The sequence below is a fragment of the Epinephelus lanceolatus genome, chromosome 1 (assembly GCF_041903045.1).
Source record: "Epinephelus lanceolatus isolate andai-2023 chromosome 1, ASM4190304v1, whole genome shotgun sequence".
Taxonomy (NCBI): domain Eukaryota; kingdom Metazoa; phylum Chordata; class Actinopteri; order Perciformes; family Serranidae; genus Epinephelus; species Epinephelus lanceolatus.
The window spans coordinates 36,120,220-36,146,176 of NC_135734.1; the positions used below are offsets into that span (position 1 = coordinate 36,120,220).

The following is a 25,957-nucleotide window of genomic DNA, read 5'->3' on the forward strand; positions in this document are numbered from 1 at the left end:
ACTAACGGCCTGCACACATGCTGTGTTTTTTGTAGACGTGTGGCAGGCATGCTCAAATTCCAGAGTGACGCACGCGTTCCTGAGCATCTATTTTCAGGGCGCGATAGCTGCACCCTAAGAGAAATTTGATTCAGCTTTTGGAACGCAGCAGCACACTGCATGCCATGTGACGAGGACCATCCAATCACAGCCGACAGCTATCTTTCCCTTCAACCGTAAACATCAGTCTGTGATAAATATGGAGAAGAATCTGATTATTGTAGTGCAGGGCTACCAGAGCTTTACATTTATCCCACAGACAATAGGCCTACACACAAACAGCGCCTGGAAGAAGAATGCAGCTCTGCACTCAGGATTTCAGGTAAATAGGCCATGATACTGTGCCTCTTTAGGTTGCTTAGCAACCTCAGACGCAAACGGGCTCTTGACAGACACGTGAGTAGCACCCAGCACCTGACCTCGTGTTTTCCAAGCAGTTAAAGAAGCAACATATGTACAGCCCCTAAAAGGGTTAGACACACAGGAGGGTGTTGGCTGCGACTGTAACAGCACAGTAGTAATTCCAGCTAGGTCTAGTTAGGACCCCCTTTTGTGTTTGTTTCACACCAACGTGAGTGTGAAATGCATCACTGTTTGTGTGTGAGGCAGAAAGAAAGCCTATTTTAAAACCAAATTAGCTGCCAGCAGGGGATGATGCCAGGTAAATGCCAGGTGCATGTCACCTGGCATCATGCCACTGCTTATGTCAATGCACAGCTTTAACTGCCACCACATGCTGACCTAAAGCCTACATAATGTATCACTATAGCGTCACGTGTCGCTTCACGCTGAGATAAGATTAAAAAACAGAAAACCGACTTCCCATGGAGCATTGGTGCACAAACAACAATGTGTTTAAGAGTCATGCATAAACATTTAAATGCCAACAGGGAACATATGACAGAATGTATTATTCAGCTTATCATTTTTGGAAAACTTCTGAAACCTCTAACAGACTTTGAACCAGAGGTGATTGCAACTATCTCTGTGCAAGAGATATAAGGAGTCACAGAGGGGACAGAGCAAAGTATGAAACCAGCCAGATGTTTGAAAAGGGAATTGAATAGTAAAAAAAAGAGATGAATTGAATGCTAAATCACTCCCTGTAGTAAGCTGCACAAACACACTACAATCTGTGTTCGACAGAAGGAAAGAGGGAAGGGCAGAAGAGAAAGAAAGGAAAAACATTCAAACCGAGTGCTGTAGATTTTTCCTCAGTGTCTGGGGTGGTTCCAGTGGGGCCATGAGAACACAGTAATGACTTTAATGAAGAGGACTTGTTCTTAATTGAGATTAGATTTCTGTTTTATCTAGCTGCCACATCAAGGATCCTTTAGTTCCAGCCTGAATGGCGTCTCATTGTGGTCCATTACGTGGTTGATCGACCATGTTAATTTAAACTGCATGCCATCAGTTAGCTGGTATAATTCTCACAGACGACAGTGCAGCACCCTTTTGGTTTTAAGTGCTGAGTGTCAGGAGGCGGAGAAAATATATATTTATATTTTGCCTTTCAAATTTAGAGGACAACCACTGTGCGTGTTTGGATGAATGTTTACACAGATGTGCTTCCTTTCTGGCTGCGTGGTACGCCGCGATAGCACAGTAAACACTGTTACACCTTTTGATGGGGCTCATGTTTCACATGATCAGACATGTCACATGTTTGACCCCGTTGGGTAGACTGTATGTCGGACAGCTTGAGCATACTCTGCCCCCCTCCTGCATGGCAGGCTAGCAGAAAGTGCCTTTTAGTGCAATTACATGGTTTTCTACACATCAATTAGCAATCCAATTAAGTCTTGATGTGATGAATAGCGGTGAATGGGAGTGGAGGAGCTACTGATCTCACTAATAATGATCTCGCCGATTACGCTGATCAGTCAGTGGCTAAGAAGACAGACACGCCAAGGTCATCAATTAACACGCAGAGGGAGCAGTGGAAAGACAGAGAGAGAGGCTGATACACAGTGTTATCATATCCAAAATAATAGCAGTGTAAAAGTTATAAATGGTTCATATTCCCACATGATATGGATCCTAACTCGTATTTTTTCATGGTGATAAGCAAGCTGCAGTGTTTTAACTGAGTGGTCTTGATGAGGGAATGACTTATGCATAACAGGTAAATGAATAATACGCTTTTGGACAAATTTTGAGTTGATTAAATGAAAATTAATGTACTTTAGCACCACTTCAGCCTGTTAGTCCAAATATGTTCCGCAGTTCATTTGTCATTTACTTGTAGTTGGCACTCTCTTGTGTGTTACTGTGTGCATTAGATGGGCTTATTTTACCCAGGGTATGTTTTAATAGCCTCACAGCCAATTACATCCGCACATGGTCCAATATTAGCATGTTAGCCCATGTTGCTATACATCACAGTTGACACTTGATCAAGAATTTATCCAGGGAAGTTGCACTGCAATTTCCCACCCTCGACAGTCCATCATTTACCCAGAGATTGTTGCTTTTCAGCATTCCACAAGTTGCAAAGTCAAGTTAAAAGGACAAAACCATTATTATTCTGATTCATGACCTAGAACACCGTTGAGCTGTTTCAACCTTTTCCCCTTATGCCACCTTTTAGAGTACTGAGCACCTTGCTAATATTTGAAGGTTCACGCATACTTGGTTACTCTGGGCCACTGGTTAATTCTATTTGGGTCAGTGACTTTAATGAATTAGATTTCATTCCTTTTGCACTCTCTCCCCCTCCCACTTTGTCAAGCTCTGATTAGATATTTTAAGACTTGAGCAATGCACTCCCCGCAAAGTGAGGTTGTGGGAATTAAATTATTCTAAAGGCAGGGCAACAGAGATACAGTATGTGGTCTTAGTCAGGAAACGGAAACATCAGTCACGAGCACTGAAACTGTTTCAAAAGGAGCCTCCATGATAGTTCAAAGGAGCTTTTCAGAATATCAGGCTGGAAATGCTGGAGAAAATACTTGACTTATGTGACTTGATTTTAAAGTATATTGGCATTAAAAAAAACTTCAGTGCAACACTTCACATATCTGTGAAGCTGTAGGCAGACTTGGAAAAAGCCTGCAAAAGAGCATTCAGTGATGCTGTGGCAAGTTTTAATGTTGCGTCTTGCTTAGTTGACATCTTGTGGTTTACACTGAATTAAGTGCACAGGGTCGGCATGATTGGAGCCTGTATTTGTCAAGCTTTAGAAAAATGAATCCTCATACAAACATCAGAAATGTTTAGATCTCAGTGCAGTGTGTCATTTTTTGAATTTCTTTTCCAAACATTTTACAAATCAAACATTTCAATTTTGGAGGCCGTTTCTATTCAGTGACACAACAACCATTCTGTCACCCACTTGTGGGAAATTGCACCTCACAGCAAGTTCAACGGAACAAAGGAACTGAGTCTAGTAACCATAAACGGAATACTCGAATCACAGGTATTTTGCTCAGCTGTAAACTTCAGAGTGAATATGACCATCAAGCAAGTAAGTTACCAAATATTTTGAAAAAGCAAGTCAGTACCTTCAATTCTGAGATGGTTTTCAGCCAGAAAACGGTGGATTATCTCTTCTGGGTTGGGAGAGAGTTACTGCTCCAAGCAAAGGAGTTCAAGTGTGTTGGGGTCTTGTTGTGGACAGGTGGTTTGGCACGGCGTCAGCACCCTTATGGACATTGTGCCAGACTTTCGTGTTGAAGAGGGAGCTAAGCCAGAAGGCAAAGCTCTCAGCTGACTGGTTCATCTATGTTCCGACCCTCTCCTATGGTCATGAGCTTCGGGTAGAGACCCAAACTTGCCAGAACTTGGATAGAAGGCAGAGTATTCTGTTTCTGGACTGAGAAGTTGAATAACATGTACTTTGGATTGTTACCACAATGTCACTGTAAGGGTGTCTTGTAAACCCATGAGGGTTGGGCACATGACACAAAATAAAAAAAAATAAAATAAAAAAATCAGACAATCCATCATGGGCTAAAAGGAGTTCCTCTGCAGGGTGGCTGGGCTCAGCCAGGACTCGAAAGGGACCAGTTCGGTTTCATGGTATTTGCCGGTGTTTTGCTCGGGTTTGGCCCACTTGACATGCTGCTGTGTTGTGCTATGGCCTGTTCAAGTGCTGGAATTTGTTATTTACATGACAACGCCTGAACGCAACACAGGCTCCGCTCCATTAGTGCTATGCTCAGTTATAATTGTCTCAGACACAGGTTCCACTCTAGTGTGCTCACCTGTGTGTGTGTGTGTGCGTGCACGCACGTGTCTGTGTGTCTGTGTGTGTGTGTGTGTGTGCGCGCGCATCGAGGCAAAATTGTAAACGGTGGTGTGCCGCTGCTAGTTGCATACAGGGGAAACACTGCTCTTTTTGGTATGAGTTCTTCTGGGTCATCGTGTTCTTCTTCAGCAACGTGTACAGTTGCTTCGCTTTCAGGACTCTCTCTGGCAGCCATTCTCACCTCTAGACTTTTCTTAATGCTCTCACTCTCGCTGGCTCTAGCACGCCTGTGGTGTGCAGCGGTGAAATGGGTCCCCGCTGAAACACTTTCCTGCCGCGCACGTTCCGGACGTTGTTTGGGCTATTCACCGGTATTGCGGTACATGAAAAATTCATATCATAACGAAAATAAATACCGGTTTTCAGTACGAACCGGTATACCGCCCAGCCCTACCTCCAGTTAGAGGTTTTCCAGGCATGTCAATCTGGTAGAAGGCCCCGGGGTAGACCCAGAACACGGTGGAGGGATTATGCCTCTCATCTGGCCTGGAAACGCCTCGGGATCCTCCAGGAGGAGCTGGAAAGCATTGCTGGAGAGAGGGACATCTGGAGTACAACATTTGGCCTGTTGACCCAGCGACTGGGCCCCTAGATAAAGGGATGGATGGATGGATGGATGGATGGAAGTAATAAATGGGCCCTTTGATACCAAACAAATGTTGGGTCCCCTCCACTGTCTTAAACATTTTCTGTATTGCTGATGATTGATAAATATTGGCTATAGTCTTACTGTTATGCCTCTCCCTCCCACAATGACTACTGTTGTTTGTTTGTTTCTCTATGTGTGTGTGTGTGTGTGTGTGCGTGTGCGTGTGCGTGTGTGTGTGTGATTGTTGGTCTGGTTGTCTTCTGGTCCTGCAGTGAAGTAAAAGAATAATTTAATCTTCTGAAGCAGATCTTATTTGCTTACAAGACCTGACCTACATTTATATTCAGAACTCAAAATTAGTTTTTGTAGTTGTTTTCATTTGTTATACAACATTATACTAGAGCCAATGTATTATGCAACATTACATGCAACTACAACAACATAACCCATTGTTTGGGAAAAAAATGACACATTCAGCTGTACCTGCCTTAACAACTATAAAACACAATGGTCTTTAAACAAAAGAAAAGATTAAGTGACAGTCAAAACAATTGACAGCTCTCCCCAGCTAAACTTCATCCCTATTAATGTTAAAGTGAAAGAAAAAGTGCTTTACCTTTGGTCATCACACATGTGGTCATAAATAGAGTTCATTATCTACAGCAAACTACAAATGTGAAAAAGTTTCTTTTACTGAAAAGGCAGCTTCGCATCTTTTTTTTATTTTTTTTTTATCCTTCCTCATTAACCCACACAGTACAGCAGCCTCAGTCTAATTAATGTTCACTAAGGCAGTTAACAATAACCACATTTCACAGTTAGACAATGATGTGGAAGTTCACCATGTAACGTTGTTCTTCACACACATCGCCTAGCAACATCTGTCTCTGTAAGCTAACTTGCTTCGACAGGTGCGGAGCATTTTCCTCAATTAGAAGTGAAAGTGACAAACCTTTCACTGTGGTTTTGTCAAAGCAGATCAAACTGAAATCTTCTTCTTTTCCGTCCTATGTTGTGCACAAATTCTGAACCAAGTAGATGTGTTGTGATCTGTGGACCTATTTTTACCCTCTTTACGTCCTTTACATGAGTTACACCTCTGTGACATTTCTTCTGATTACTTTCCACCTCTATTTGACCATAGTTTGAATACGTGTCATCTTTGTCAGTAAGAAGGTACAGACACATCATTGTCTCATATTATAAGAATCACAGCCACCACACTCAGGCCTGATACGTTCTTGATGTCTGAGGCAACCAAGCAAGTGGTGTTGCTGGAGTTAACGGTCCCCTGGGAAGACAGGATGGAAGAGGCTCAAGAGAGAAAGACAGCCAAATTTGCATCTCTGGTGGCAGAGTGTCGAAGGCAGGGGTGGAAGGCCCGCTGTGAGCCTGTTGAAGTGGGCTGCAGAGGCTTCGCAGAATGATCTCTACACCGGGTCCTTGGCAGAGGCGGATGTAGGATTGTAGGACATCCGGGGCTTAGCCCAGATGGTGAATGAAATGCGTGCGCATTAGTGTGTGCGAAACATTGGTGTTTTTGTTTTTGCTGCAACACCACAACCTTCAAATTACCACCACCTAAATAAAAGCAAATAAGTCACAAATAGATTCAAGAATAAAATAAAGAAGGCATCAGTGTTAAATAAGTTAAAAGTATGTTAAGATAATTGCACATCAGGGGATAAGATCAGATTATTGCACACTACTGATCATTAAAAAGCCTTACGGCAGCAGGCAGAAAAAACTTTCTGTACCTCCTTGCGTTTTGGTGGGATAAGCCTGTCACTATGTGTGCTCTTCCTAAAAACCTCTAATGCATGGGGTGGGTGCCTGTCATTGTTCATGATGGCATTCATAATATTGAATATTGAACTATTTTTAGAATTATTATCCTGGCTTGTTTGGATTCTTAAAATGTAACGTAACATTAACATTACCTTGCTATCTTTCATTTTCATCATAACACAACGTACAGCCAGCTAACGTTAGCAAACCAGCAAAGTAACGCCGTCAGACACCTTTCAAATAAGATTCATTAACCTCAAACAGCTCGTGGCGCCGGCTTTGAATTGGAAGTGCTTTGCTTTCACCCACGGTCATGGAAAAGGAATATTACCCTGGAGAATAATAAACAAGGAAACACTTCTTCAGGGCAGGCCCAGGCAGGCTACGCAGTACGCAGGCTACTTTCCCACCACTGCTGCCTCTCTGTTGGACTCCGGTACTGCATGTTACTCACTTTTTTTCCAAAGTAAAATTCACATTTGGGGCTTTTCAGAAAACATCTGGGGCTTGAGCCCAAGTAGCCACCCCCTAGCCCCGCCCCTGGTCCTTGGACTCTAAGGGATCTGCGCACAGCAACAACAAAGAGCCATCAAGAACATCTTGGAAGCTGCTGAAAAGGCTTCCCGTTGGCTTTCGATTAACAGGGGTGATGAGTGGTGAAGTGGTTGAAATTGGTCCACGCTTTTGTTACCTCAAGGCTGGATTACTGTAACTCTCTATTATCAGGTAGCTCTAGTAAGTCCTTAAAAACTCTCCAGCTAATTCAGAATGCAGCAGCTCGTGTACTAACAGGAACTAAGAAACGAGATCATATTTCTCCTGTTTTAGCTTCTCTGCACTGGCTCCCTGTAAAATCCAGAATTGAATTTAAAATCCTACTGTTAACTTATAAAGCTCTAAATGGTCAAGCTCCGTCATATCTTAGAGAGCTCATAGTGCCATATTATCCCACCAGAACACTGCGCTCTGAGAACGCAGGGTTACTCGTGGTCCCTAAAGTCTCCAAAAGCAGATCAGGAGCCAGAGCCTTCAGCTATCAGGCTCCTCTCCTGTGGAATCATCTTCCTGTTACGGTCCGGGAGGCAGACACCGTCTCCACATTTAAGACTAGACTTAAGACTTTCCTCTTTGATAAAGCTTATAGTTAGGGCTGGCTCAGGCTTGCCCTGTACCAGCCCCTAGTTAGGCTGACTTAGGCCTAGTCTGCCAGAGGACCCCCCTATAATACACCGGGCTCCCTCTCTCTCCCTCTCTCTCCCTCTCTCTCTCTCTCTCTCTCTCTCTCTCTCACTCTCTCTCACTCTCATCCTATTACTGCATCTTGCTAACTCGGCCATTCTGGATGTCACTAACTCGGCTTCTTCTCCGGAGCCTTTGTGCTCCACTGTCTCTCAGAATAACTCATACCGCAGCGGTGCCTGGACAGCGTGACGTGTGTGGTTGTGCTGCTGCCGTGGTCCTGCCAGATGCCTCCTGCTGCTGCTGCCATCATTAGTCATTAGTCATACTTCTACTGTTATTATACACATATGACTATTGTCACACAAGTATACTGTCAGATATTAATACATACTTTCAACATATTGTACCACAGTAGCCAGAACTATAACTATAATATTATTACTTTCATTAATGTTGTTGTAAGCTACTGTCATTACCTGCATCTCTCTCTCTCTCTCTCTCTCTCTCTCTCTCTCTCTGTCTCATTGTGTCATATGGATTACTGTTAATTTATTATGCTGATCTGTTCTGTACGACATCTATTGCACGTCTGTCCGTCCTGGAAGAGGGATCCCTCCTCAGTTGCTCTTCCTGAGGTTTCTACCGTTTTTTTTCCCCGTTAAAGGGGTTTTTTTTGGGGAGTTTTTCCTTATCCGCTGTGAGGGTCTTAAGGACAGAGGGATGTCGTATGCTGTAAAGCCCTGTGAGGCAAATTGTGATTTGTGATATTGGGCTTTATAAATAAAATTGAATTGAATTGAAATTGAATTGAATTGAAGTGAGCTACCTGGACACGGCCTGATGAGGGTGCCTGAAGTAAAGACCAGAAACACCCGATGACCCGGGGTTCATCACTGACGATGTGTCCAGGTTGCACCACGAGGTGTATCACATGACGAAGTAATTTTGGCAAATAGTATTATTTTTGGACTATTACTTCTGCGTCAGGGGGTGGAATTAGTTTAACTACTTAATATCTTGGGTGATTTAAGTTATATGTTTTGTATGTAATCTGTAACATACATGTAGGTTTGTTTGGCTGACATTGTTTCTTAGGGCTGAGATAACGCTGATTTGACAAAGTAAAATATATACATACATTAATAAAAGTAGCTTTGCAAGTGGTGAGCTACTTATGCCATTTTCTCGTAGCTTAGCTTGCTACATTTCTCTGGGGGTAGCTTTAATATAGTGAAACTTCATTTTGTTGTAAAGTAACTTGTACCTTAGCTCGCTACATTTCCAAGTAGCTAAACACTGGGTGTAAAATGTAATTTTCCTAAGAAATAAAGTAAGTATTGAGTAGCGCAAAAAGGAAATACTCAAGCAAAGTACAAGTTCCTCAAAATGATAATTACAGTATTTAGGTAATTGTACTTAATCTATATGTGTTTTTTATTTATTCAGAAACACTAGTCCATACCCATTCGTAGCTTTGTCACCACTTTGTCACGCCCTCCGCAATATTCATTGCCTTATAGAAGCTCAGTTTTAGTAAGTTTTCCAGCTTTTGCCAAGAGGGAACTTTAGATATTGGTCCCTAGATTATGTTCACCGAGTATCTTTGTGCAAAGTTTCATGTCTCTACGACATACGGGGCATGAGATATGCCCATTCAAAGTTTGCAATTTCAATCAGTTGCTATGGCACCCCCCTTTGGCCAATTGATGTAATATTGCCTCATTCGCATCCTCCCATGACCCTCTACCACTGTGCCACATTTCACATGGATTGACCCAGTCAGTGAGGAGAAAAACTTGCAACAGACCAGCCCACACCCACACCCACAGACAGAGTTGTTGTCATTATATAGTTAAGACAAACACAGAGCCTTTCTCACAATGTTGATAAATTCTACCTAAATTCCCACATAAAGGAAAAGTGAGGTGCACTGTGCCCAGTAATGTCAGCCACAACACTGAACGTACATCAGATGACGAACCCTGGACCCCAATTCAATGTTCTGACAGTCCCATTTCCAGTGACTCATAGGACATCTGGCTTCTTTGTCATGACAGAACTTTTCATAAACACTGATCTCTGTCTCCTTGAAAGTCAAGTGATGCACAAAATCAAAATGCTAAAAAAAAATAAAAAGATTAATAGAATAGCACTGCAATTCATAAAATGAGAACAAGAGGGATTGGAAGACTGAGGGCTGTATTCATCAAGTTAATAAACACTTCCCAGTGGAGACAAGATAAGAATAATGCTGTGGAGAGTGGTATACCTCTATCACCGCCGTTGCCCTTGACCACAGACAGCTCATCACTATGAATAAACTGCTAGGTCTATTCAAACATTTCAGCAACATCCTAGGCACAAATACCACCCACAGTACCATCACACAACACCTCAATGAAACCCATTAGCAGTATATCTTTGAAGTACAGTTTCGATACAGTGGTGTTCATTCATTGCATTTTCCCTCAAGAACAGGTAATTATATGCATTGAACAAACACTCTCGACCTCTGTGGACGTGCAATATCCACTCATCTGCCATCCGTTACCTTTAGCCTTCCTCCCACTTGTCTTCTTGTATTTTGTACTGGCCTGCTTTGCAGAGGCTCTGAAGCTGAGACCCTCTTGAAAGATTCAGGAGTAGCTCAGGTCCCACAGTCAGCGTCTATTGGTTATTGGTTTGTCAATGGTAACCCTTTGGGATCAAAGACCAACATTTCTGGAGATCCAGGCCAAGATTTCCTCTTCAGTCCTGCAGTCTTTTTGGCCAATGTCTATAAAAACATCTACTGAATGCAGATCAATCTTAAATAAACTTGTATAAAGCTAAACTGTTAGATAATGGCTGATGGGTTATAAGATTGCATTTCGGCCAATACGTTCTGCCTCTCCACATGGACTGTTTACCTGACACTCAAACATGATTAGTCACAAACTACAAGCACAAACCAGAACACTTCCAATACCAAAATCTTGTCCCATTACCTGCAGATTCTGCAAATATATCGGCAATCTGTTTAAAGATATCAGTACTCCAATAGAATGTGGATATAAATGGATCATTGCTGCTGCTAAGCGACAAATTAAAAAAAGATAAAAGGTGATTTTTCAGTGACAAATTTTATGTCATGTAAGTAATACAGGTGTCCATCCATCCATTTTCATCCGCTTATCCGGGGCCTAGTCTCTATATACAGACTCAACATTCAGTGAATGTAGAGTCTGTAGGCAAACCCCAGAGATCTTGCCTCCGGAAGAAGAGCGGAAGAGCCCTGGTTTCCGGTTGTAGGCTGTTTGTAGTCCGCGTGATATTGACCAATCATGTTTAAGCCGGCTGCAAGTGTTGCCAGGTTAAACGGTCCATGCGGTGAACTAACGAGGCGGAACATAATTGGTGTCACTGCAAACTCTGAATCCATCGCCATGGTTCAGCATATTTACTTACATATAAACGGAAGTCGGAAACGGAAATTTGCCTCCTCCGCCCAAATCAAACCGGAATGCCAAAAAATCAGGGGTCTGCCCCCAGAGGCTGTATTGCCGTCTGCCGGAAGTCAAACGCCGAATACAGCCGATGGGTTCCGAGAATGTCCGGGGCCAGGTCACGGGGGCAGCAGGCCGAGCAAAGAACCCCAGACGTCCCTCTCCCCAGCAACACTTTCCAGCTCCTCCTCGGGCACCCCAAGGCGTTCCCAGGCCAGGTGAGATATGTAATCCCTCCAGTGTGTTCTGGGTCTGCCCCGGGGCCTCCTACCAGTGGGAGGCCTGGAACACCTCCAGCACGAGGCGCCCAGGAAGCATCCTGATCAGATGCTTGAACCACCTCAACTGACCCCTTTTGACGCAAAGGAGCAGCGGCTCTACTCCGAGCTCCCTCCGGATGTCCAAGCTCCTTACCCTATCCCCAAGGCTGAGCCCAGCCACCCCACAGAGGAAACTAATTTCTGCCGGTATGTTAAGCATCATTTCATTTCATTTCATTTCATGTATTTGACTCACGACCATTTGACATGGTATGGAGTACAAACAATTGCAAACGATTGTAATAACAACTTTAATTTAAACACAGATGAATGGTTTAAATAATACTTTGGCAAATACCTGTCTGTAAGTTGTTAAGCTTACATTCTGACATTCAAACAAAATATGATGCTCATCTCCCACACAAGGTTGCAGAACCTCTGGTTTCTACCGAGCCCTTTATATTTTCCATTGACTTTAGGAATTATGGTGTTATTTAATCTCAAATTACAAATAGCCTGTCTGTACTTTTTGTTTAATGCAACCAATACTTTTCCAGTTCCAACTCTTGTTAAATTTCAACATATTATATGTTATATCACATGATGTCGTACTTTTCAGCTCACTTTGCCACTTTTGTATAAGCTGATCTTTTAGCCTGTGTTCAACAGTTAGTTTTAACCAGTTGATGTTGTTACAGTTTTGTGTGAGCCAGAGGTAAGACGAGCCACATTCGTCCAGTATCTGTTTAACCTGCAAGACCCATAGTGACACATACACCCATATTATGCAGGCTGAGCAAATAGTTGTACATTATTCAACTAAGTTAAGTTTCTTTACCCTCTCTCAGCCTCCCCCAGTAGCCAGTAATTATATCTTTAACTGCATACAGAGTGGATATCTTCCTAACTCCCCACAGACCATATTATCGCACGTTGTCATTTTAACTCTTAGGGTATGTTTTACCCCCGCACTCCACATGCGTACAACATAACTTGCCCTGATTAGTTTTGCTCACCTGTTCTTACTCCTCCAATTAGTGCCTCTCCCTCAATTACCCAGCTGCCCACCTGCCTTGTATTAGCCTCATTAGTCCTTCCCTGCTCCTGAGTTTCTCCCAGCCAATCAGCTCCCTGCCCGTCCTTCTGCCTCATCACTGTATTCCCCTCACCTGAGCTTCCCCACCCTTTTCTCTCCACCTGCACTTCATTCCCTCATCAGACTAGTTTGTATTTAAGTCCTGGTTTTCAGTTGGATGCTTGATTTGGTTGTGTGATGATCAGTTACTGTTTCCTGGAATGAAGAGTGATCTTTTTGAGCTCCATCTCCACACCATGTAACAGTGTTTCTTAGCACTGTGAGAAATTAGGAGATTCTATGTCTGTATCTGACAGCATACTGTAGAGAAATGACAAGAAACTAGGGGAGAGAAATGGGGAACAACATGCAGCAAAGGTCCCTAACCACCAGACTCAAACTGTGCATGTTGCAGTTCATGGTCGGCACCTTAACTCCATAGAAACCAAGCCTTTTTCCATCTGATATGAACAATGTCTGTCCAGTCACAATAGATTTGAGTCTTGTTTGATTATGTGACACTTGCTTGTTTGTGATTTGTCACTCCTACCCATAGCTGGACAGGCTTTGGCATAGTACATCATAGTTAGCTCTGTGTAGCTCCAGTCCTTGTGGATTTAGTTGTGGTGTGTGCAGGTGCTTGTGTCTACCTCTGATACTTAGAATTAGCTGAACGGCATCAGCATTGTGGTCAGACGCTGTCCTCCAAAAATTAATCTGCAAAATGAGTAAGAAAATGAACAATAAAAGCATGTAATAGAGGCAAGAGATATATTAAAATTACTGAGTGCATACTAGAAATGCATGCTATGCACGCTTTGGAACAACCAGCACTAGTGAATGGAAACGACACAGATTTAAACTGACACATTACACTTTTAAAGTAAAAGTAGAGTAAAAACAATGCCTTGCTATTTTGTATACAAAATGGGAAAATTAAAGTCTTAATGCCACAGCATAAGGATGTAAAAGTTTGATGAATCAAAGATGTTAATGACTTCTGTAGTTAACAGGTCTCCTGTTTGCTGCAGACTAATTACTTTCAGACCACAGGCCATGTGGCTCATCACTTCTTTGCAGTCGCTGCAAATTAATTGTAACATTTTCTAGTTTTCACTTTGTTTAGAAGTGGACATATGAGTAGGTCATATATGGGACCTGCAGTAAAGGTCTTGACAATGCAGTCCAACAAATACAGCCTTGGTGGAGCCTGTAATACTTGTTATTGCTTTTTTGAGATTGTAGATTATGGAGTTAGATTGTGTATCTCTTGTACAGGCAAGTAAGAGATCACTTCAAGCACACACACAAGCTGGAAATCATAGAGGCTTATTTGGTTTCAGGAGCACACACTGCAAATCCCACAGTATCAACATAGAAATGATTAGTGGTGGGTGGATGTGACTGCCGCTGTTTAGGGTCATAGAAATCTTTTGTTCCAGTCTGGATTGAGAGCATGCACACTGAGTGCTACTGTCATCAACAAGCATGAATTCTACCTTTTCTTGTTTCAATGGAAACACATCACACTGTCTATAGGCTTTCTAACATTCTCTTTGGTCTCTTTCATTTACTAAGGTCAGAAGTTCACAGTTTCATTATGTGTAAAAATGTGCATTTCAGTCTATTGTACCACTTCTATTACCTTTGCAGCAGTAAATACAGTATCTCTAAACTCAGAAGTGGTATCGTCCCAGGTTTAGAGTTGAGAGTGTACTTTGCACCAAAGAAGCCCAGTGGAACATGGGTGAGAAGCAGCTGGGTTGGTGGTATTACATGGGGGTACACATTGTACAGTGGGTAGGCCATCCATCAGGGAGACTGCAGCTCCCAAAGGCGGTCTCTTCGAGTGCGCCGCTTGGCCCCACTGCTTCACACACACACACACCCTTAGCTTGCTCTCGTTAAAAAACAGACACACGTGCACATTCACAGAGAGCAAGGCGCTTACATACAGACGTGGCAAAAGTAACAGAATACCACGTAGAAAATGATTTCAAAGCGAAAGTAATTAAACCACAGATGATTGCCTCTAGCTGCCATCTTATTGTGATTTATGCCAGTTTTGAAAAACAAAACAAAACAACAGGCACCTCTGTTAGTGCTCAAGACAACCTGACATAAAGGTCCAGTGTGTGGGATCAAAGGGACCTCTACTGGCAGAAATGGTGCAAAATATTCATAGCATTTTTTTGTGTAATCACCTGAAAATAGGAATCATGTTTTTGTTACTTTAAAATAAGACATTTATTTCTACATGCAAAGCAGGTCCCCTTCAACAGAGTGTGCCATGTCGTTTTTTATAGCAGCCCAGAATGGACAAATCAAACACTGGCTTAAGATAAGGCCAGGCATGTTATTTGCATCTTTTTGTCTGAGTCAGCCCCCATAGTTCTCCTATACGCTTGGAACACAAAAGAAGTTTCAACTCTGTTATTTCACAGCTAGATGGTGCCATGCCATTGTTACAACAGCCCCAAATTCCAAAGCTACATTATTGGAAAAATGTCCCATTAGACCGAAAGCCCATTTCTCCGACAGTACACACTCCCTACAGTTAGTTTGTTTCTCAGCAGCATTTAAGCCACTGATCCTGGGTGTTTTTACAGACCCTTCGCAATGTTTCCAGGTGGCATTTGAGCCGTGAAACCTGGGTGATTTTCACCAACCTGTCCCTGTTTTTCCAGCAACTTTTGTGCCACACCACATAGGTGTTTTTAGCCAAAACAGCTGCAACTGTGCCACCAAAAGCATCTCTCTGAGGGAGACATGAACAACAATTCCAGCAGCATTCGTGCCACCAATACTGAGTGTTTACCAGCGAGACATCGGTGGCATTTCCAGCTGTGTCTGTGTCACCACAAACAAGTTTTTAGTGAGTCATCAACAGTATTTCTAGCAGTGATTGTGCCACCAAAACTAGGTGTTTTTGAGTAAGACATAAACACATTTCCAGAGGTAATTGTGCCATGAAAAGCAACAAGACATCTGCAGCATTTTGCAGCATTTGCCACCAAAAAAGTTTTTTTTAAACTAAAGCACAATCTTTTCCTAACAATGACCAAGTAGATTTTGTGCCTAAACCTAACCACACATTCACCACAACCTTATTGACAAATCTAACGTATCTGTAGTTCACAGAAACGTACAATGCAACCATTTCTTCTGGTGATTGGATTGACTAACTGCAAGGAGTGTGCAGAAATGGGACTAAGGAGCAATGGTTTGTTTGATTTTGGGCTTTCGGTCCAATGGGAGATTTTACAGCTTAGCTTTGGAAATTTGCGCTGCCAAAACAATGGACAGTACCCTTGCTAGACTCCTTTTTTAAATCCTCGACACTGGACCTTTTAAGCCCTGTTTCCACAGAGCAGTATGGTACGGTACAGTTCAGTACACTTTTTTTTTCCCGTTTCCACTGTGAAAAGTTGTGGATGGTACCGTTCTATACCGTCCCCAGTTTTGGTCTCCCCTCTGTTGGGGTACCTAGCACACAGATCTGGTACTAAAAGGTGGAGCTGTGAACACTGCAGTCTGTTGATTGGTCAATAGAGGATGGTCACTCTGCTCAGGGCTGAGTTGTGGCTGGTTTTGAGGCTCATGTAACCACTGTTCATACTGTGGAGAGTTTTACATACATTAGTAAACTATAACTATAAAAATAAAGGATGTTTTGCTGCCTCTCACAGCAGCTGTAGACTGAGAAAAAAAATAATTCAATGGACCAACTGCCAGCAACTTTTAAGGTGGAACATTTATTTGTAATGTCATTCAATGAGTTGACGACGCCAATCCATCAGCACCCCTTAAATTCAAAATGACAAGTTTTTATTGTCTCTCTTGGATGACATACACTTTAGTAATGAGTGGATCTTCATGCGCTTGAAAATATCTATTAATTTTGACCGGATTATGTGAATTGCATATATTCTAATCCTCACTCAGAGAAAAAGAAATGTGTCGGAGCGTTGTTCCTGTCGGCTACAGCAACACTAAACCCCAAAGCCTGGGTTTATTTTGTTCTGAAAATGTCGGCATGCAGCCTCGTTCTGTGGACAATAAACGAGGTGCACACTGATAAAGGAAGAAATACAGTGAGTAGGCCTACTGGATGGAGCAGTGGGTGACAACAACCCTGCTCACATGAAAGTACTGTTTGCAGTGGAAACACTAAGTGAACCTCGGGTCTAGGTCTGAAGGGTTAGGGGAGATCCGGTACGATTGTAGCAGGGGGACAGTTGTAGCACGGGCCCTTATTCGTGTTACACGCATCTCCGGAATGTGAAAGTTGGAACACCGATCGTCTTCCGATGGCCACTTCCGGTACGAAGAATCACTTAATTCCGACTCATTTTCCCAGAGTTATCAGCGAAATACTCATTTTCGAATCCTTAAATAAAATATCGACACCGAAGGTGTTTTTCCATTTTGTCAAATAGTTTATTTATACAACACTGCAAACATATGTCATCTGTTAGACCCATCCATAGACTTAACATGAGCAATTCATTCATTTAGCAAGCTTGCTTAGTTTTTCTGTTATCCTGCCTAAAATGCAGGGAGACGGGGGGGGGGGGACGGTTGTAGCACAGGGCCTTAACTTGTTGATTATTCATGTTTTTTGACATTATGCTTGCGGGAAATGCCCTGGATCAGAGTGAGGAAGACAGCCAGGGCTCAGATAGACCCAGACCTGTATGATAGAGCCTGGCAGGCTGTGTTGGAGGGTTCTTCTGTTCTTTATTTTTGAAAAGGGACCTTTTAAAAACAATACATTAGTCTACAGTTCATGGTTAATATAAACTCAATAAATACAATGTTAAACACTTAAGTTAAAAATTTAAATTGATGTTATAAATAGATCTACAGGCTAATTGAGTTAAAAAAATGAGTTAAAAAACAATGTTACAGTTCATGATTTACATGAATACAATTCTAAAATGTTTTAAAAATAAGTTAAAATATTAAAAATCATAAGTAGGACTATATAAATATGGTTAATGTGTGGTTAAAAATGTGTGATTAAAAATCATTATGTGCTCTGCATCATCTTCAGGTCCGTCACATTTAACAAACGTTTGACAACAGGTGACGAATGTGAATGTACCCGTTTGCTGAAAGGCTACTTTATACTGACAGTCCCTTTGCCTGATGTTAATGGACATCCTAGTATAAGTTAAAACAGCAATAAAAGTAAAACTGAGAAGTATATGCCAGAAAAATGTTTTAACTTAACGTTTTTTGCCTTTTTCGACAACCGCTACAAGTGACCCGCTCGAGCGCTACAATTGTCCCTTGTGTGCGGGGCAAATGTATCACTGTGCACCTTCCACTTTCAGCCTGATCACACTCGATATATTAATCCGCGGAACTTCGTTGCTGTTTGTATTGACGGAGGACACATGGGGTCCATGTCATTGGTTCGACATCCCATTAGTCTGACTGTCCGTGGTGCTGAACAGCTCACGGCGGGTGTATGGTGCACCGCGACCGGCTGTGGGTCAGCTGGGAAAGGCTTGAGGCGGTCAGACTCACAGCTTATGTGTTTGTCACTTTCTTTTTCATTTTAACCCACACCATGATCTTTTCCTAACCCTAACCAAGTGTTTTTTGTGCCTAAACCTAACCAGACCTTAACCACAGAGCATCATGATGATTTCGGAACGGACTTCGGAACAATGAGTTTAATATGGTCGGAACAATGGGATGTCAAACCAATGGGCTGTCAGACCAATGGGCAGTTCCCGGACACATGTAGGTTGCTTGCATACAAATATTGGCAATCTGAGTTGTAATTTTTTATGTAGAATGGTGGAAAAACAAAAAGTGCTACAATCGACCCAGATCTCCCCTACTTTTGGTTCCAAAGGTACCATACCAAAAGCGTTTGGTGGAAACAGGGCTTTAAATTTGGGGACTGATCCACCTGATATTTATGTGCCTGTTTAGCATTTAGCTTTTTTCTTAATTACAAGCATAAAGAGAAACAATTGATATTTGCCATAATCCACATAACTACAAAAAGCATATAAATGAACACACAACAGAACATAGCACTGATTCATTCACAGAAAAGAAAAAGATTCTGACTTTTTCAAAAGATGCTATGACAGAACTGCTTTCGAAGCTTCTTGCACCAAGGCCAGCGGCCACAGACACATAAGTCGATATAAAAAGCTCAATAATAAACAATTAAAAAAATAAGTAAAACATGAAGTATTTTTCCTACATCCAAACAGGCTTCAGCCCACAAGGTATGCTGCCAGCTGTTCAACACCAGGCTCCACTCTCTCATTATTTCTTGTGTTCCGAGGTAAAAACACCCCCATTCACATACAGTATGTGTTGTCAGGGGCACCAGCATTTCTGCAGCCTTTCATGGCCTCCCAAATCACCAGTGTGAAGTAGATTTCCACCTCCTCCAACGCTTTTAACCTGCAGCCCTTCCATCGTGACGAATAGTCCAATATCTCACTACATATGCTTCAAGATTTGTATGACAGCTTTTCACACTTGGACTTACACCGCTGCCATAACAGTTGCTGAAGGCAAATGGTATGTTGCTATGTATATTGTTCGGTGTGTTTTTTTTTTTTGTTTGTTTTTTTTTGTCCATCTCCTGTATATACCTACAGGCGCGCACACATAAAGACACACACATAGCACACGTCTCTGCAGGTCCCTTTGGGGCCACTTACACGAGGCAGGGCTGGAATGTAAGCATATGTATGCATCCGAGATGATTTGTGAATAAAGCTGACCTGCTTCTGTGTACAGTACACACATGATATTTGATTTATAGTTGATTTCCTACTTTCTCTCCTCTCCTACTCTTTTTTGAGAAAGAAACACCCCTAATAGCTGTTGCCAATTCATAGGTTAAATATCCTTGGTTGTGTTCGTAATGGGATAAAGTGAAGACCTGGACCTTATGCTTTTTAAGACTAATTGAAATCATACAGAGACGCATTTTGCAGCATTACAGCTCCATTTATTTTATTTCTTCATATCAATTCTTCTCCTCTGCCTCATGCTCCCTTGAATCTGCATTTAAATATGGCTTTCTGCTGCTTACATGTGCAGTGAATCAAACCAGCCAGCCGTGAAACATTTCAATAATCTCGCAGAGTGAATCCTCCTACATGTCGCACATTTGCATATCATGAGAGAGGGTCTATATTGTCAAACTAGATTTAAGAAAGGGAGAGAGGCTTACAGTGGGTACATGCTGTCTCTGTGCATTACTTTGGCAGACGAAAAGCAGGTATTATCCAGTCATCATGCACTCAGGAGCTTCATTCCTATGATCCCTCCTTGATATCTGTACACAGTCCTGCGATATAAGAAAACACATCTCGCTGTCATGTGGCACGCAGAAAAGACCAAGGGCTCATGAATATCTGCTTTATTAAGTGATTATGCATATTCCATTATTCATCAGATGAATTATTAAAATGAAGTGATCTGTGGTCTGCACTGTATAGCTCCAACACCTTCACCATAAAGGTGTGCTCTATATGTCAGTTTTAATTGCTAAAGAGCATAGCTGGTGGAAGGCTGAGTATTTACACTGACCACAAAGAATTATGTGTAGCATAATTCAACTCCCAGATATTGATGTGAAAGCTTCCATAATGCCTGTAGATATGTGTGTTAGACATTGTAAATTTACATCAGGTATTACAGCAGTGTCATTTATATGGTATGAGGTGACATCAAAAACTTTTTATATATTTAAAGTTACAAAAAATGGCACTGTTAACGCTCTTTAGTGTAGTTAACATCTAGGGGAACACAGGAAGTAACATAACTAGTTTGCTTGAAACCTTTGTAAACGTGGGACCAAAATGACAAGACAATGGCTGATGAAACATTTTAAGTGTCAAAATGAATGTCATTTATTTACACAAATTACTAACAGGGATAAACCAACTAAAACCTCAGAAAAAGGAAGTTAATAAGGTGTCAGGGTCTCTAAGGCCAAAAACCCACACACTACCTCTAAGATAAGAACTCACTTGATCTACAGAACTAAACAACTAGACAGTACTAAGCTCCCTGACTGGCCACAAAACAGGAGAAAAAATGGAGCAAGATAAAATGCTGAGAACCTCTAAGAGTGCTTTCAGACCTAGAGTTGTCTTGCTCTGGTCCGAATCAGGGACTGATTTTGTTACGAAGTTGCATAATTGCCAAGAATTGGTTCATGTTCTCACAGCAGCATTTTCAGCTGGACCAGATAAAATGCCTGAGCAAGAAAGCTGCTCTTGATTGGTCAGAATTTCCATGTGGGAAAAATCCAGGAAGTAAAGAAAACGTTGAAGAAGAGTACACTTGCAAGATAAATGTGACACTTTCTAATGTCACAATGGAGGGACAACTACGCAGGTTGATTTTAGCGCTGCTCATCGTGGACTATATTGCTGTCATTGTTCATTTTAGTCAAACCATACAGTTTGAAAACGAGGCGCGGCTCCAACTAGAAAACAATGTTTTGATGCATTGGATGTGCTGAATGTGCATATTAAGGCAGTACAGGAGGAGGTGCACACTAATAATCCTCCAGGACTGTAACATGCTCATGTTTAACCCAAACAATGTGTCATGTGACTGCAGTCGGTTCGAATCTAGGTCAGAACACGTTCTCACCACAAACGAACCACACCAGAATTTGTTTGTATCCAGACCAAGACCACCTCTTCAGGAAGGTCTCGGTCCTGTTGTTTTGGTGAGCACCCGAGTGTGATTGTTGTGTTCACACCTGCCCAAATAAACTGCACTTAGGGGGCAAACAAACTTCAGTTCGGTTGAACCGAACCAAACAGGGCAGGTGTGAAAGCACCCAAGAGGCTTCCTTAAGATTACCAACACGGAAGACGTAAATAAGGCACTCCTAAGAACTAGTCAGCAAAGACAAAGGATGAGTTACGAGAGCAGGCTGTTCTCTACTGTTAGTATGTTTTCCTACGAAAAGTAATGTGCCAAAATTCATACATATCCCGCATAATAATGACCCACTAATTCATGGATAACCCATGTATTTTGGAAAGCTGCAATTATGTGGCTAATGTGCTGATGGGAGTAAAAAAGGAAGTGGTCCTGAGTGCTTTAGTTAGGAGGAAGGTTGGGGCAGTTGATGGGTCACAAAACACAGGACTTTCCCCTTTAATTTTCGCCAGGAGTATGGTGTTCGGAACCATGTGAACTTTCATAAACTTGAATTCTAAGGTGCGTCCTCACCATGTCTCTTTTCCTGAACCTAACCACAGTAACTTTACTTTAATTATAAAACAAAGTAGTAAGGAAGTAACATCAGTCATGGGGCACAAATTCATAGGATATCATCATCAACTGTGCGGTGCATTTTTGTAGGATTTCATGCAGACTGTTATATGAGGATACGTTGAACAGAGCTACAGGAAGGTGCGCTGCTATTGTAAAACCTATTACATATCATAAACACAGCCCAACAAACATCTCAGTGGCCAAGAGGCAAGGAACCATGGTTCTGGGGGATGATATACAGCTCCTGAGGACTATGCAGGTCATGTGTGGATGATCAGCAGGCCAACAGGAAATCTGAGCCCACAGATTTTCCTCAGATTGATAAAGTAAAGTTATCTTATATTAATATTGTCTGCCATATTACATTTTCTGCAGATTTCATCCTGTATTACCACTCCATACTGTGGGGAAAAAAAATCTGCAAATTCCATCTGGGTCTGGTGAGCAAGCTCTCGGAGAGGGACATGGCAGACCTGGAACACAGTGAGAGACAGACAGCTCTCTTCCAAAAAGAGGCCAGAGGAAAGTCAGTGGATGTAACATGCACATTTTCATTATGTCTTTGCCTGGTACATGGGGCTGCCACCAAGATATATATATATATATATATATATATATATATATATATATAATATATATATATATATATATATATATATATATATATATATATATATTATATATATATATATATATATATATATATATATATATATATATATATATATATATATATATATATATATATATATATATATTATAATATATATATATATATAATATATATATATATATTATATATATATATATATTATTTATATATATATATATATATATATTATATATATATATATATATATATATATATATATATATATATATATATATATTATATTATATATATATATATATATATATTATATTATATATATATATATTATATATATATATATATATATATATATATATATATATATATATATATATATATATATATATATATATATATATATATATATATATATATATATATATATATTCACCCCCTGTGCCTGCTCCCTCTGATGCAGATCACCACTCCACGGACACGGCTCCCTCTGATGCAGATATGTCACGCGCAATATTTGCTTTCTTCTCCTCCCTGTCTCGCAGGCCTCCACTCTCACCCCGTGCACACACATCCTCCATCCTCACATCCCTTTCCTCTACCCTACCTCCCAACTATCCTGTTCCGGCTGGCATCGCAGCACAGGAGCCCCGTCCTGCAGCACAACAGGCTCCTCCGGTGGGTGTTTCACTGCCTTCCACTCTCTTTCCGACGTGTCTCTCCTTACCACTTCCCTACCCTTTTATAGTTACCACGTCCACTTGGCTGCACAAGCAGCTGGCCAGTTGCAGCAGCTAAATCAGGGGACGTACTGGGGGGGGGTCCTCAATTCAGAAATATACTGCCAAATTTTTGCAGCTCGTTCCTCCCTCTCCTGCCACTTATGCGGCGCCCCTTCTCACCCGGCCTCTGCATGCACTATCATGGCTCCTCCACCGCACTCCCGCCTCACCACTCCACGGACACGGCTCCCTCTGTAGGTTTCAGCGGGTATTATGGAGGGAGTTGGTTTGCTGCTGCTCGGCCCTCCGAGCTCGAGTCCCTCGACTAGGGCTGTCACGATACAAATTTCAAACTCATTACGGGTACCCAGGAAAATATTCAATACTCGATACCATTTTCGATACAGCAGCAAAAATTAAGAGGCATGTCATTTTCTAAATAAAGATCAGAACAGTAACATCAATGATAACAACAAAAATCCCCCCAAAATAAATATCAACCAGAAACTAGATCTGTCCATACAAATGTATTTATCTACAGCCCTGTTTATTTTCTGTGCTTCTGGTGAATTGGCACTATATTTTCGTTGCTGATCAAATAGAGTTGGTAGTGTAGGCTCAGGATGATCCTGTTTCTACCTCACTATGTGATCAGAGAACCAGGGGTTACGGGAGAAACCAAACATTTTTTCAGCTTCAATCTGTGACCTTAAAGTTAACATAACTTTTCAGACACACATAGCCTAATCGTGTTGTCCTGTTAAACTAACATTATCTATTAATGTTACAGACGGGCATGACTGATAAAGTTTTCTGCTTAGCTCCCACATTAACATTAGGAGTTATATTTTAGTTTGATGCTGGCGACACCAGCTGCTCAGCTGCTAGTGAGGGGACCTGCCGTCTGCAGCGTGCTGTGTTCACTTCACTAAATATTTCCAAAGAGCGCTTTTTCCTTCATCATTTTTGACCAAAACTGGCTGCTCTGATCCTCCTGCAGCCGGCGTGCACTGTTAGTATCGATACTTTTGTAAATTAGTATTGTATCCGGATACAGCGTTTGAGTATCGATACTTATCAGAGCATCGATACTTTTGACAACCCTACCCTCGACGCAGAGTCACGCTCTCCCTCGTCTGCTCTGTACGAGCCGTAGGCTATTCTGTGATCATCGCCACTCTAATTTGGGGGCACGAATGGTCTAAAAAAGGCATCACCATTCACTCTGACAACACAGCAGTAGTAGATATCGTCAATCAAGGCCGTTCCCGTTCCCCAGCCATCATGCCATCCACCCACAGACTCACTCTCATCTCCGCTCAGCATCAATTCATCCTCCGTGCGTCTCACATTCCCGGTCACCACAACGCCATCGCCGACCCACTTTCCCGCTTCTCTTTCCAGAAATTCAGACGCTCAGCTCCGGACTCGGATGTCCATCCCACACCAATCCCACAGTTTTCAGCGACCATATTCTATTAAATCCTCATCTGGCAAATCTCACTCGCACCTCCCAAGAAGCCATCCTTAACAGTTTGGCACCAAGCACGCTATCTTCTTACCTCACCGGCTGGAACTCTTTCAAGAATTACCACGCCACTTATCGTCTACCATTTCCCTCTCTGGACGCCATGTCCATGTGCAACTTCATCACACACTGTAACACTGTAACAAAGATCTGGGCCTCCAGCATACAAACATATCTGGCTGGTATCAATTTATTCCATAAATTATCCACCGGCCTCCCTTGTCAGTCAATCTCGCACTCTCACATCACCATGCTAATCAAAGGCTTATGAAAGCACGAACCAGCGCTGACAGCCAGACGCCTTCCTCTCACCTCCGATCTGCTCTACCGCTGCATACGCACTCCGCGCTCCAGTTACATTTCTTCCACAGTCGACTTAACACTGGAATCAATGTTTCTACTCGCTTTCTTTGGATTCCTGAGGTGCTCTGAATTTGCTCCAACCTCATCTGTCTACGATCCTTTCGTCATCCCAGTCCATCCAACATCACCACTCACACTTCCGACTCACTCATATTCACACTCCGTAGGAGTAAAACCGATCAGTTAGAAGTATCCTTTCCCATCTACATCTTTTGCCTCCACTCCTTCTCAGCCCGCACGAGCCACTGACGAGTGCCATTCATTCCGCATCGGCGCTGCCTCCTCAGCCACCAGATTGGGAATTTCAGACCAAGTCATCCAGGTCCTCGGCCGCTGGTCTTCACAAGCCTATCAAACCTACATCCACAATAACCTCAATGATCTCCGTCTAGCACACGACAGACTAAGTCTCACTTAACCAGACTCTTTTGGGGGCTTCCTAACAGCACGGGCTCATCAGGACACGAGACGGAACCCCCACACTGAGTCTCTCCGCCCACATCTACACCTCACCCAGTCCAACCCTCCGATGACGTCATCTCCATCCATCTGCAAATCTGCACTCCCCCTCCGATGACGTCATCTCCATCCCGTTCATTCATCTGCAAACCTGCACTCCCCCTCCGATGACGTCATCTCCATCCCGTTCATTCATCCGCAAATCTGCACTCACCTATTCATCACCATCTCATTCATAACCATTTCTCTGACAATTACATCTTCATTAAATCTTTAAACTGCATATCGTTGTGGTGTGGTCCTTGCTAGTGAATAGGTAGGTAGGT

General features: G+C 42.2%; 1 long non-coding RNA gene across 1 annotated transcript; it reads left to right on the forward strand.

Moving 5' to 3' along the window:
* Window positions 1-233: 233 nt before the first annotated feature.
* LOC144464677 (uncharacterized) lies at window positions 234-25,710 on the forward strand. Its single transcript, XR_013492340.1, has 4 exons — window positions 234-361; window positions 22,328-22,478; window positions 23,105-23,237; window positions 25,619-25,710. It is a non-coding gene; the product is annotated as an uncharacterized LOC144464677 (long non-coding RNA).
* Window positions 25,711-25,957: the final 247 nt, after the last annotated feature.